Source organism: Malus domestica, chromosome 04 (assembly GCF_042453785.1).
Source record: "Malus domestica chromosome 04, GDT2T_hap1".
Classification (NCBI taxonomy): Eukaryota; Viridiplantae; Streptophyta; class Magnoliopsida; order Rosales; family Rosaceae; genus Malus; species Malus domestica.
In genome coordinates, this window is record NC_091664.1 from 20468203 (window position 1) to 20484181 (window position 15979).

General features: G+C 37.0%; 1 long non-coding RNA gene across 1 annotated transcript; it reads right to left on the reverse strand.

Moving 5' to 3' along the window:
• Positions 1-1917: 1917 nt before the first annotated feature.
• Positions 1918-2288, reverse strand: LOC139195214 (uncharacterized). The gene is made up of 2 exons (XR_011579854.1): positions 2253-2288; positions 1918-2150 (listed from the first exon to the last, which is right to left on the reverse strand). It is a non-coding gene; the product is annotated as an uncharacterized lncRNA (long non-coding RNA).
• Positions 2289-15979: the final 13691 nt, after the last annotated feature.

Below are 15979 nucleotides of genomic sequence, written 5' to 3' on the forward strand. Positions count from 1 at the left end.
GAAAAACTAACGGTAGGGGGCAAATTGGCTAAAAAAATTAGTTTGAGTCCTTAATTTTCCAATAGAAAAGTTCAGGGGGGAAATCGAAAGTGAGGTGAAAGTTCAGGGGGTAAACCGACAGTTTACCCTTGAATGGAAATATAACTGGAAAAAACGTAGCTTCTCCTTCCTTTTCACGATGACCAACACGCGTCCCTTTGCATTGATGGCATGGCCGTAAATAAACTACAATTCCCCAAATCACTGTTCAACTGAACAGTGATAGAGGGGGAAAGAAAAAGTGCTTGCAATTTTGTAAATAAAATGGAATTCGGCCAAAACACTGTTCAGTTTAACAGTACAATTGGATTTCCTACTTTAAACTAAAGTAATGTGCTTAATGGGGTTTCAGATAATTATCATAAAGTTAATGTCTTTTTGTAGTATTGTCGATTTTAGTTTGGATTCGAAAAGGGATTTAGATTGGTTATTTTGTTGTGGGTTTGCTGCTTAATGTTCATTTATATTAATAAGTTATAACACTAGAAGATGCACATTGAAGAAGTTGTGATGAGTTTTTGAAAATTTGAAAGTCCAAATAAGCATTGGTGCTGCGTGCATTTTGCTTGGGCGTGTAGGCTTATGAAAGTCATGTTTTACAACAATTTTTAACAAAAAAAAAACAAGAGAAAAATTAAGCAACTAATAACAATGGGGAGGACACTAATATATCTTCTTTGGTGTAAATAAGTTGATGTAGAATAGGTTGTTTTTTGCTTTCTTCTCTGCTACTTTGCTAAATAGGAATTCCCTGGTCCATTTAGTTCTTCAATATTGGTCGATATATAATTTTACATTTTGCATTGGTAATCTGGTGTGTATAGCTCAGTTTTTCAATTTATTTTTGTATGTAGGACTTCATGGAATGAGCTATTGTTGGGAGATGTACCCATAATGATATTACTGCTTCTATTCCCATTTTTTAGCACACTTCATTTTTTGAGTTGTGCAACCAGGTTAGCTCAATGGTTTGGTAGTTGGTTCATTTAACCTTACATATGCTATGAATGGATGCACATGCTGTCTTTTTCGGAATGTGAAATGGATGTGCGTGTATTTCACACACAGTTGCAGCTATCATGCACAAAGGTAGCAATCCTTATTATTACATTGAAGACTATTTCACAGTTGAGTACTGTAAGTCTTCATATTCTTTTTCAATTGAACCGATTCCTGACATCCATCAAACCCTACTTGATATAATGAAGGATTTTGTCATCAAGCCTCCAATGGCAAGAAAACAACCCCGCAGACTAAAGGTTAAGAGAATTAAGTCTAATGGGGAAGAATCAAGACCAATGAAGTGTGGGAGGTGCAAGAAGCTTGGACACCACAATAAAAACACTTGCTCAACACCCTTTTGATTATCAATCATATCTATCTTTTTTTTATATATAATTTGCTCAACACCCTTTTGATTTTGCTCAGTATTATGTTTTTGGTAATAAATCATTATGGTTTTTTTATCTTACCATTATAAACGCTTCTCCTTCATGCTTAATGTTGTATATAGGGGTGGGTACAGGCTGGGCCGGGCCCAATTTTGGAGGAACTGGACCTTACCTGTTTTAAACAGTAACGGGACGGGACGGGCCGGGTAGAGGGACTTTGAGTTTTGGAACCGGACCTAACCCGATCGATTTCAAACGGGCCGATTCGGGGCGGGTCCATGGGTCCAACTCTTTTTCTTTTTTTTTGTAATTTATAAACTGCACTGCACATCAACACATACATGTTTTAGAAAATTACAAGACCTGAAGCTCCACCACATACTGCAATACATAGATATCCAAGGTCTTATGATCTTCTCCACATAAACTGTCGCATAAAAAAATAAAATATTTCCCAAGCTCATAGAATCAAAATTATACCACCAAATATAGCAACCAAAATACATTCCACAACATTAGGCATCAAGGAGACATCTTGAAATTAGCAAAAAAAAAAAAAAAACTATAGCCAAATATGCAGATATCCACAATATCTGAGCACATTGAAACAAAACTTCACACCTGTCAAGCAGAACTAAGCACAACTCCTCAAACTTCGCCCTTGTAAGGGTTGTCTCAATGTGCTTCAGCCCATAGGCAGTTGCAGTAATGAAAGGCAGACTGGAACAAAACAATTATCACCAAATAGATGATCACAAGAGAATACTCAATGGCTAAAAAATGCTTCGGAATAATGAAGGTTCTCAGATACTGAAAGCATACCTAATGTTAGCCTGAGTTAAAGATGACAACTCCATCATTGTGAACTTATCAACCTCAATGATCTGAGAATTGCGAGACGTATCAACGCGAATCCAGGACCACCAAAACAAAAACGAAAGCATCAGAAATCCAAAAGCTACAAGCTTGGTGGCTCAAATCTGTGATTAATTTCAACATGTTCAGAAGGTAATAACTAAATCAGAACCAACCTTCATTTTTTTCTTATGGCAGATTATAGGTTTTATCATGTATCATCACCAAATATACAATTCAATAAAAAAGATTAGAACTTTATCATCATCATCATCCCAGATGGTCAACTTTTAAATCATGCAACTTTGACCACTTGTTGCATTCAGCTGAATCCATAAATCCCTCTCAGTTTTCTCAACAATCCATCATAAAAAATAAAAATTATCCAATGAATTATAGAAACAAAACAAAATCAGTACAAGATTAAACCTTTAGCTATTCATCTGACTAAATTGGAAAATAAAATTAAAAAACAAAAAAACAAAACTACCCAACTCAAATTCATCAACGGAAATCCATAGCGCAATCCGAACATACCCAATCGCAATTTCGAAATAAGACGAAATATGAATTGACAAATAAAAAAAAATTGATTTTAGAGGGACTTACCGAGTGATCGGATACGGGAGGAGGCCGATTGACGAAGGTGAATTACATGTTTAAATTTATTTGAATAAAAATATTAATTAATTAATATGGAGTAAGAGATTAATTATTCATCCTAGTTTGTTGTTGAGCCTGCAAGTACAAAAACCCAGATCCTAAACTAGAGTGCGAAATTAAATTAATCCCCAGAATGGAACACAATAACTCAAAATCCCTAAATCTAGAGAAAAAAAAACCCTAATTCCATAAATCCCTAAAGGCTAAAATTAAATACCTTTTGTTTGAATATTTGGCTTCAAGATTGACTCAGGAGTTTGGAGACTCAAGACCGTGAGGTGGTGGTCGAAGTTGAGAGGAGAGGATGGTGGTGGCCGGAGACTCGGAGTCAACTTCTGAGAAGCTGCGGGATCTCAACCATCGCGATTCGAGTGGGAGTCAGTCTAGACGATAGAGATACTAGAGGAAGACTGAGGAGAGAAGATTCAACATTCAATATGGGAGTCGAGTCTTTGCAAAAGTGAACGGTAGAAAGTTCGGCCCTAGACTGATATATGGGCGAGATATGAACAACATAGATGTAATCTCCACCTAAAAACACTAGATACGGCTCGGGCCGGGGGCCCGTGTCTTCAGGAATTAGGAACCGCCCCGCCCCGCTTTTTACTTGGACCCGGCCCGTCCCGCCACGTTGTGATATAAAAAAACACGGACCCGCCTCGAACCCGCCTCGAATCGCTAGTACCCGTCCCTACTTGCGGGTCCAGGACCCGTTTGCCCACCCCTAGTTGTATATGCTCAATTATGATACAATTTTGAAAGACATAGCTCATCTTCAAAATATTCTCGATATCTCATAAACCCATATATTAGGGAACCATTTGGTAATTTACAATAGTTCAAACTTATCGCATTAATATGTCAATAACATTAATTAGCTTACCTATTAGTTGATAGTTTAATACCAATTGATCATTAATCATCGAACTAATGACAAAAGACAAACCAAATAATTGGTACGTTTGGATTAACACACCAACACTTTGCCAAATCCTTATGTTTCAAAAATAAAAAAATTTTACATACCTAATGCTTGGAATGATCTAATTTAATATTATTTCATGAAACAAACGATTAATATGAGTCAATGTAACATTAAGTAATGTACCAAACTCTTGGTACATTACAAACACACAATGTATAATGCTTTTCTAGACCGATACGTTTCAAAAATAAAAAACTTTACGTACCAAACGCCTGGAATGATCTAATTTAATATTATTTCATAAACCAAACAATCAATATGAGTCAATGTAACATTAAGTAACATACCAAACTCCTGGTACATCACAAACACACTGTATAACATATTTCCAGACTGATACATTTCAAAAATAAAAACTTTACGTACCAAACGATCAATATATGTCAGCATAACATTAAATGACGTACCAAACTCTTGGTACATTACAAAGTTGCAGTCCAATGATGTACCAAATTAAAAATGTTACCTAGTACATTTGAGCCAACGCACAAACATAAATCAAATGGAAAAGGATCTGAGGATCCTTTTCCTGGGGATCCTAGATATCTCGTGATCGCGACCGTTCATCGTACGTTGTCCTGTTAGTTTTCCCTAGGTACTATTTATATTTAATTTTAATTTTTAAATTTTAAAATAATTTCTGACCGCACAATGTACGATGGACGGTCCTGATCACGAGATCCCTAGGATCCCCCAGAAAAGGATCCGGCGAGGATCCTTACAAAGTCAACTTATATTCTCAACAGAGCAATAAAAATTACTTGCAAGTATGTTTCTACTAAACCAAAATAAATACAAAATATTATCCTAATGAAGGAATCTGGATCCTCTTTGTGAGGATCCCGGAGATCCATGAATCGTGTCCATTCATCGTACATCGCGCGGTCAGAAATCATTTAAATATTTTTATTTAAAATTAAACACAAACAGTATCTGACAAAAACTGACCGCATGATGTATGATAAACGGACACGATTCACGGATCCCCACGATTCACCACAATGATGCCTTATTCAAGTAGTACTAATATAGTAGCATTTTGCCTACTCCAATAAAATTCATTGTTTAAAAGACTGCTTACTATTGTAGCTCTCATTTCCTTCATGTCATAATTTGCAAAATATTAAAAAACGGGTAAGCCAGAAGCCATGCTATCCATGATGTTTATAACTGCAATGCCACAATCTAATCTGCAATATAGATAAATGTTAGTTACACACACACACAATAGTGATAGTATACATATATATGTACTTTACGAGTCTGATTTTTGTTGCGAGCTATGTAACGTTCGCTGCATTGGGATATCAAGGTCCATGCCATTTAGAATCTTCAAAGTTGCTCTTTCATTGTCATTTAGAGGTTGATTCATAGAATCACTCATAGTATTGGTACGTATAACTACACGTTTGTTAATTTTGCCATTGCGCAATGCCGACTTTGCTCCTTTCTTGTGATGACGTAAGAATGTCATTATATCTTCCATCTGTCATCACATACAAGAATCATGTATAAAATTGTCAGAATCAATAATATTTTTCAACACACCAACAAGGGTATAGAATGATCACCATTTTTTCTGCATATTCATAGCATGGATTATGAGAAATTCCACTTCTTGGTAGGTTTGGATCATAGTGCGCCACATCATGTTAGGTTTGTCAATGATAAGTAAAGTGATATTCCTCATCATGCCTCAAGGGAAAAAAGAAAAGATCATACTTGCCAAACTCGTTCAACAATGAATTGTAAAGAACCTTTTGAAGTTTTGAAATGTCATTCATCTTGTGGTATTCCTATTTGACATGATCATATTGAAGACATAACATACTAGTTAAAACATTCAATAGGTAAATTTAAAAATATGCAAATATATGAAAAATAATAAACCCAAACATGCGAATATCTTTTCAATAAGTACCGAGACAAGAATAGTCATAAAGTATGACTTATGTTTCAATTTGTTATCACTTGCTAGCCTCCTAGATAGCACTTCCGTGTACACATGTATGGTCTACAAGTACAATACACTTACATATATTATTACTTCTCCAATCTTTATACCTTTAAATGACCCATTAATTACCTGCCCTGTGATTCCCTTGTTCGTGATTAGAAACTCTACATCTTCTTGCATTATTTGAGCTGTCTTTCCTGACCATAATGTTATTCTATTATATATGGTTCAATAATACAAACACATTAATTACAATGCTCTAATTAAATAGCTTAAATGTACCAGTACTATAATATGCTTATACAATGGTGTAAAAATGATTACTTACCCTGAATAATCGCTATTTAAGAAGTTTTGAAGGCGTTCGTAGTCATCTGTATCAAACATGGGACCGACAAATGTTTTAGACAGAACAATATTTTTCTCACGACATTTTCTTGCAACCTTCTTCAAAACATAAGTATCACAATCTATCTCTTATCTAATTGGATCATGAGGTGACCGACATCCAATTGGTTTCATCTTCTTTCCTTTCTCTGCATTTTCATAAGGTATGTCACCAACTTTCCTCATTGATTCAACAACACCAAAATCTTGTGTTCCACATTTTTCTTTCTTTTGCCAAATTTTTTGTTTTATTTGCATATTCGAAGTCAGTTTTTCTAAGTACCTTTCGTAATTGTCTTCTTTTCACTCCTTTGATTATGAATCCTATTTTTGGAGATAGTTGTTTTTTTTATCGGCATCTTCAAGTAAGACACTGATTTGTTTACGAGCTTCCTCCAATTCAGTTTCAGTTGCAGCCAATGCCTCACTCAACATAATAGCTTATACTTCAACTTGTTCACGGCTAACATTCTTCGCATCCAACTCCTTCTTTAGAATTTCATTTCAACATGGAGTTGATCTATGTTCTCCTTTCCATCCATGTCATTAGACTATACCTCTCCAAATATTTTCAGTGGGGATTTGAATTGACTTGGAAGTATATCCCTTGTAGGTGCTTCAAATTGATCACTTATTGTCTTCACACTACACATGTTCTTTTCAATGTTGTTTTCCGTTGATTTGGATGTAGGCGTACGTAATATAGGTTCTATAGGTGAAACAGGTATGTTCGAATGTCCAACAACTACAATTCTGAAATCTTTAGCCACTTCATCTTCCTTAATAGGATCATCTACCTGAAATTCTACTTATGTTTTAGGCAATGGATCATCTTCATCATAGGCCTACATCACCATCAAAACCCCAACCACAAAGGTTTCAATAAAATATAAATATAAATCAAACAAACTCATAAACAAGAATGAAACTTTATAAACATATACTTTGTAATAATTTTATACTTAATAGTAAACTCCTTGTGTATGAAGCTAAAGAATCATTGGTAGTGCAAATTTCACGAAATGGTAGAGTTTGTCAACCTGAAGTCATGGAATGTAACAGAAATACTGTGTTAGACTATGGGTGGCATTCAAAAGAATATGTCAACGATAACATATGCTAGTTCATGTTGCGGCCTATATTTAACTAACAGGGGAAGGGGGTCGGCTGCAAGGAGAGAGATGATGAAGGATTTCTTCTCTCCTTTATTACTATAAATAAAGGTACTACATAGGGGGGAATAACATCATCCTCTACACATTCTTCTACACAACCCTACAAACACAAGTAATACAAGTCCATATAGGAAAGAATAACTATAATCAAATCTAATCTAGTATTTACACAATCACACTTAAACTAGAAAGTTTACTACACTCCCTCTTGAGTGCGTAAATACTCAAGTAGATTTGTCATCATGTTGAGGAAGTCAACTCGTCGTTACTAATTTTGGGAACACGCTATTCTCAATAAGGTAGGAACTTGCATAAGGAAGTAAGTCTCACAAAAAACCCTATGGCTATGGCAAAAACCCGAGTAGGGACAAAATCCATAGTCCAAGGAAAAATGCGTGAGAAATGCAAAGTTAAATGAAACGTCTACGGAACGTCATCAGGGATATGATCAACCCAAGGTGGGTGCCTCGTTAAAACCTAGTTAGGTAGCAAAAACCCAGTGGGAAAAATGCTCCTAATCGTAGGGAAAAAAGTACATTAAGATCAAGCAAGTATACTTTAGGATACTCCCCCTGAGTTTGACATAATTCCAAAGAGAATTAGCAATGTTACAACTCAAAAAGTTTACGCATACCAATTCCTTGAACAAGCTTTGAAACGTCGCCTTCGGTGTGATTTGGTGAAGAGGTCGGCCAGATTGTCTTGTGAACAGATTTGCGTGACTTCAATCTTCTGATGCTCTTGTTGTTGATGTGAGAAGAAGAACTTTGGCGTAATGTGCTTGGTGTTGTCTCATTTGATATAACCCTTCTTGAGTTGTTCAATGCATTCTATTTTATCTTCATTGATAATCGTCGGGACTGATGTGAAAAATAAGTTAACACACAAAATTAAACCCTCTTTTTATCAATTGTAGCAAAGCATGTAAGTAGGGATCGTTCTAAACCGGGGATTAGGAGGGATTGCTAAACACTTGAAAACTGACTTAGAAATGTAAAAACAAAGTTTAAAACACTAGATTAGACTCAAAGAATGCAAAACTCACGTTTAAAATACTAAAATAAACCAATAACTCAAAACAGCAACTAAAAGACTCAAAACTGCCTTAAAAACACTTTCTGGGCAGTTTTGAACACAAAGCACCAATTTGGACGAATTTGGGTTTTAACTTGTACCAAAACACTTAAAAACATAAACCAACACACTTTCTAACTAATCTAGGACTTCAAAATAAATGGGGAATTGATTTGGACGAAAATGAACTAAATGGACAGATTGCAAGGAAAACAGATTGTAATAGAAACAGATTGTAACACAAAGTTATGAATAATCAATGGATGATGGAATGGCTAAGGGGTTCTTCTCCACACATGAAATATATGCAACCTAAATTAATTTTCAGTTATCAATTTAATAAGTTATGAATCTCGACACTCCAAGTTAATTAGGTCCGCTTAAATTAACCTTCAGATTTCCCTAGAATCATTGAATTGGATGAATATGCATCGCAAACAAATTATTCCCAACAAGTTCTTTATATGAACAGCATGATAAAGACACAAGTTAGAATCATTACGTTCCTTGGAAATCATAAGCATCGACAAGGCATTCGTAACTATGAAAAGCATGATACTTTTGCCAGGAATCTACTTAATACGATCGTGACTAGCGACCTTCACTACTTACGAATATAAATTCATAACGATTAGGTGAAACAAACTTATATCCTAGCATCAAATTCAAGCATGCAAATTAAGCGTGCACTCTCAACCAACATACAAGAATAAGTTCTAAATCAAACGGTTAAGCAAATTGTATTCACGACTTATACAACGATAACTGAAAGTAATCAACTTATTTCACATATATAATCATGGTTTTGAATCCACCCTTAGCCAAAATGAAATTAGCCAATCATACTTAAAGCAAAACAAAGATTACATGAATTAGACATTAAAATCCAAATAAAGCAAAACACCTAGAATGCTCCAACTTGGCAGCAAGTGCATCCAAGATTCCTCCTTTCCCTTGCTTGTGGCAGATTGGTTTGTGGACAGGTTTTGGGTAGTTCTATGGTGCAGAAAGGTTTATGGTGAGTGTAGAGGAGTGTTTGATGGTGGAAGGGTGGTGGAGAACTTAGGCAAAGAGGGTGGAAGAAGGTGGAGTGGCTGTGATATTTTCTGGGCACTAGAATGGTGTTTTTGGGGTGTTTTGCTGCCTAGGGTGAGTATGGACGAATTTCTGTGATGAATGGTGAATATGAGAGTGTGAACCCTTTGCCAAGGGGTGTAAACATGTATATATAGGCCCCAAAAACCCTAGAGAATCAGATTGGGCAGTGGGGAAAATGCACAGCAAGGAGGGTGAATTTGTGGTGTGCAATGGTCCAAGGATGAAAATGGAGCAATGATGCAAAGTATGGAGGGTAAAATGGAGTGGTATTTCAGCTAGAGAGCATGAATGATTGTGTTCATTGCATGGAAATGAAAAGGGGAGGTGAAATGTTTCAAAAATTAGTCAAAGGTGCAGCAACATGTGTTGCACACAGCATTGGATCCCAAATGTGGATGATGGAGCATCAATTGGTGCATGGAATGGTTGTGAAAGTTGTGTGAAATCTGATGGGTGAAGGGAACAAGAGGTATGCAGCAATTGAGTGTGATAATTGAGTGAATTGAGGCATGAAATCAGAAATATTTTAGGGGACAAGGATGATTAAGCATGCATGGGAATCCAAAGGGAATGCTATGTGGTTACACGGCAAGGAGTGGGTGTTCTTTTGTGGCTGAATTCTTGATCCTTTGTACATTAATTCTTCACATTCTTAGCATCTTTAATTCTTCAATTTCGTCCAAACCTTGGTTCCAAATATGTGACATGCATTCCAAGCTCCATTTTGCTCCAAAATGCTCCAAAATGCATCTTCTTGCCTACTTTGTCCTTAAAATCTGAAAACACACGAAAATGACTTTAAACACTAAAATAACTAAAGAGACACGACATAAATGCACAAGAACAAGCCAATTAAGTCGCATAAATATGCTCCTATCAGGGACATCAACGACGGGGTAAAGATTGCAGAAGCTTCAAATATGGCCCACAACTGCTCTCAACCAAAAGCATTTCTGAGTTGCTTTGTGTAAGGCAAGAATTTCAGCATGGTTAGACAAAGTGGTAACTAAGGTCTGTTTAGTTGACCTCTAAGAAATTGCGGTGCCTCAAACGATAAAGACATAACCCGTTCAAGAGCGTACCTTGTACGGATTAGATAAGTATCCTGCATCGGCATAATCAACAAGGCGAGAATCGACTCAAGTTAAGGGTGTGCGACATCACTCGAGGATGTATAGGGATAGAACAAGCCCAAATCCGTAGTACCCTTAAGGTAACGAAAGATGTCTTTAACGCCAATCCAATGTTTGCGTGTTGGTGCATTACTGTATCTTGCCACAAGATTAACAGCGAATGAGATGTCGAGTTTAGTGCATTGAGCTAAGTACAATAACGAGCCTGTCGCACTTAGATAAGGAACTTCAAGCTCTAAAATCCCTTCATCATCCTCATTCGGATGGAAGGGATTTCATTTTGCATCTAGCGATCGAATGACCATAGGAGTACTCGAAGGCTTTGGTTTATCCTCATAAAGCAGCGCAACACCTTATGGGTGTAGTTAGATTGATGTACTAAGATTTCATCCGAATGGTGCTATATCTTAAGACCGAGACAATATCGAGTCTTTCCTAGATCTTTCATCTCAAATTTTGACTTCAGGTGCGCAACAGTTTTCGCGAGCTCCTCAGGAGTTTCGATAAGGTTCATGTCATCAACATATATTGCAATTATTACAAAACCGGAATGTGAATTCTTAATGAATGCACAAAGGCATAGTTCGTTGTTCACATATCCCTGACTATACTCACTCAGACGGTTATACCACATTTTTCCGGATTGCTTCAAACTGTAGAGTGAACGCCTCAACCGAATTGAGAGTGTGTTCCGAGGTTTAGAAATATTTGATCCAGTCAATGTAAGACATTTGGGAATTTTCATATCCGTATTAAAATCCCCATAGAGATACGTAGTTGCTACATCCATCAGCTGCATACTCAGTTTTTCGAAAACTACCAAACTGATAAGGTAGCAAAAAGTAATCACATCCATAACACATGAATAAGTTTCGTCATAGTCAATCTAAAGGCGTTGTGAGAAGCCTTGCGCAACAAGATGAGCTTTGTAATGCACAATTTCATTCTTCTCATTACGCTTTCGAACGAAAACCCACTTCTAGCCAACGTGCTTCACATGTGGAAGAGTAGGAGCTATAGGTTTAAACACCTTACGTTTCGCAAGTAAATCGAGTTCGACTTGGATTGCTTGTTTCCAGTTTGACTAATCGGTTTTACATTGATATTCATCAACAGAACGTGGTTCAATGTCATTGCTCAACATGATCTCAGTAGCTACTATATATGCTAATGCATCATCGATGATTATCTCATTTCTACACCACACATCATCTAAGCTAGCATAATAGACCAAAATCTCATGATTCTCGGGAGGTAGATTCATCTCTTCAAGGACACTTCTGTAATCTTGAATTTCCTCATGAGTTGGATATAATGAGTAAGCGACAGTCGGATTCACGGTAGGCTCTTCAGGTGCCTGTGTCATGGGTTTCCTCTTCTAGGGGTGTGAATCCTTTGAACTAAGAGGTCTGCCACGCTTTTGTGTAGGGGCAGATGATTGGCTAGCTACTAATGTACGTGGATTAGCTAAAGTGGCATTCCGGGCCTCCAGGAGGGAAATCCGTCGTACATTTGGTACATCCATCTTTACAAGCAGATTCGCAGTTGGAATATGTGATCTTGTCACTCGCGCTAGATCGATGAAAACATTTGGCATACTCTAAGCTATGCTCTGAAGATCTAATATGCGTTGCACTTCAGTTTCAGACTGAGCAGTGGGGGGATCTAAATGAGACAAAGTGGGAGTCGTCCATGATAATTCACGTCATTCATCAGGAACGTTGACATTCTTATCTCCTCTTAATGACGGAAAGACTGTCTCATAGAAGTGACAATCCGCAAAACTAGCGGTAAACAGATTGCTTGTTAAAGGTTCTTAGTAACGAATAATTGAAGGAGAATCATATCCGACATAGATTCCCATCATTTGCTGAGGCCCCATTTTTGTACGTAAAGGCGAAGAAATTGTTACATAGACCGCACAACAAAAAACACACAGATGCGATATGTCGAGTTCGTATTTGGTAACCAACTGAAATGCGCTATATGGCTGGGTTACAATAGGCCTCAGGCAGACCAACATGGCTGCATGCAATATTGCATGGCCCCAAGCAACGATCGGGAGCTTAGTACGTATGATCAACGATTGAGTAATCATTTGTAAGTGCTTAATGAATGCCTCAGCCAAGCCATTCTGGGTGTGAACATGGGGTACATGATGTTCAACTTCAACCCCAACCAACATGCAATAGTCATCAAAAGTTTTAGATGTGAATTCTCCATCATCATCCAATCGAATAAATTTGGTCGGATAATTAGGGAAGTGAGCCCTAAGCTTAATAAGTTGAGCCAACAATTTGGATAATGTAGCGTTCCTTGTGGACAACAAGCATACGTGTAACCAAAGTGTGGAGGCGTCAACCAAAACCATAGAATATCTAAATGGTCTGCATTGAGGGTGAATCAGTTCACAAACGTCCCCCTGAATCATTTGTAGAAAAATAGGAGGATTCCTAAATCCTTTGTAGAAAAATAGGAGGATTCGAGCGAATCTTATCATAAGAAAGCTTAATAATAAGTTTTCCCATGAAGCAGGTTTCGCATGTGATTCCTTGAATCGAACCTAAACTTCAGGTTAGTGGATGCCCATGTGAAGATTTGAAGATACAGCGTATCACTGTTCATCCAAGTTGTCCCAAATGATCAGGCTAAAGTGTAATTTCGTGTGCGGTCCCTTGAGGTAAGGCCAGCCATATAGTGGCTTTCAATAGGGTGTATGGTCGTAGTATACATACCACTTGAGATACCCTACATCTTCTATAGAATACGCTTTTTGCCATATTCGTAGGACGTTATGCACAGAAATTCAAATCCATTTTCTACATAGGTTTTAGCGTGGTAATTATTGTCTCGAATATCTTTAATGCTTAACAACGTTCTTTCGAAATGTGGAAAATAAAGTGCCTCTTGAATGGTCAAAATAATGACATTGGACAACATTATACAGGCCTTTCCATATCCTTCAATTAGGTTGAATGAACCTGAAAGGGTTGTCAGAGGTGTATTCTTAGGTATGAAGTTAGTGAAATATATGCGTTCATGCAAAACGATGTGCATGGTTGCATTATCTGGTAGACAACTAACTTTCCCACTAATCATGCCTAGAATAAAAATTAATTTGAATTGGCCACATGCATAAAAGTTTGAAAACTTAAATCCATTCAATTAATTTTGTCAAGAAAAATTTATGAACTTCAGGTTCATAGTACCTACAAACAAATGTATATATATATACAAAAATATGTAATAAGAAAATATGCAAATAGAACTTTAGGTCTAGAATTATAATTGAATTAATTATTTGGACTTCAGGCCAAATTTAAAGTGTGGGTGAAAAAAATATAAAACCCAACGTGCCTAAAAAAAAAAAAATTAAACTCAGGGTCCAAAAACAGGGACCATAAACCCACAGGTGGGTTGAGCAAATCGGATTGATAGGCGCAAGCCCAAAAATTGGGCTAGGGTAAGGCACAGGTAACAAGCCTAGGGCTGCAGGCCCAGGAATCAGGAGTGGGCTGCAAAGGCAAAACCCAAAAGAAAGCCCAAATGGGTTTTGATCCAGTGCTACGCAGTGCACCGATGTTCCAGCAGCGGCTAGATTGTGTGCGATGGGCACGGATGCACCAGCAAAGCTAGGTTCCGGTGTGTCACAGCGTAGGGGGTCCACAACTGCCGCTTAGGTTGGGTTCTACTGTAGCAGGGACACGGGGGACACTAACGGGCTGATACTTGCCGAGAAACAGGCCAAGCCCAAGTGTGCTTGGGTTTTTTATCTAGACACCCCAGTGTGAGCTGGGTGAACTCGCTAAAGAAGAAGACCGGCGCCACCACTTTAGGCGGTCCTGTCATGGTGTAAAAAATCACTGCAAAGGCTGTTGGTTTGACGACAACCCATAAATTTGAATGGAGAGTGAAAAACTCTCAATGTTGTAAAACCTAGAATTTTTCGATATTAATTTCAAAAAAGAAAAAATACATCGAATTTCAAGCAAGGACTCGTCGATGACGACTTCAGGTCGTCAGGGAAGTAACTAGAAATGGCTGGGCATGGCTGCATGCTATGCTACTCGACAGTTCAAGGGAGGCGACACCATCTAGGCGTCGAGCTTAGGGTTTGGGTCTGGAGACGTGGATCCAGGTTCGGGTTCTCGGCTCGGGGGAAAAGAAGCCAATCGACATGGATGAGTTTTCAACGAAACCCTAAAAAATTCTTTATAACTTTTTTCAATTCCAGATTAATTCAATGCATATTCATATAAATAATTTAATGCATGAGCAGATATTTGATACAATTCATGGCAATATCAAATTCACATAATTCAACAATTACGGATATAATGCATATACAATTTATGTAAAATCTAAAATTTGAAAAATGTATAGTTGTGCCATGCATTATGGTGCATGTTCATGCTATCAGGGCTGCAAAAATATCGAGATAAAAATCGTTGTTTAGAAAGAACATGATTGCGTGATGATATTGATGAATTGGTTTGATGCAAAAAAAATTCTTCAATTTCGACTTTCCATCTCCAAAGTTTATATCATGTTCAACACAAAAAATTTAAATTGAATCAATAAAAGTATATGAATCAATTAAAAACAATTGAAACGTAATACTCCCCTGATTAAAGACGAATAATTTTTATGTTAGATTCCTAAGCACAGCAGTAGGAGCATGCTGATAACGTGTTGTGGCCTATATTTAATTGATAGGGGAAGAGGGCTGGCGGCAGAGAGAGATTGAAGAGATATGTGTTTGTAGGGTTGTGTAGAAGAATGTGTAGAGGATTATATTATTCCCCCCTACGTAGTGCCTTTATTTATAGTAATAAGGGAGAGAAGAAATCCTTCATCCCTAAGGAATACAAGTCCGCATAGGAAAGAATAACTAGAATCAAATCTAATTTGGGATTTACACAATCACACTTAAACTAGAAAGTTTACAAAAATTCATTTATTTTCATAGTAAGATGCACGAAATAAAGAAAGTTAGACAAAAAAGCATAATATCATTAGTTAACATATATAAATGTACCTCCAAGGTTTTCAAGTCCATTTTGGTCAATGTTTTGTGTAATTGGAATAAACTTCACCTTAAAAAGTTAGGTAGTTTGTTCTCTCTACCAATGATGGGGTAAGTAATCTTGTTTTTCCACCAAACCAAAAGTATAGACATAAATAGTAGTATAATGCATCAGAATCAACAACTATAGCACTTT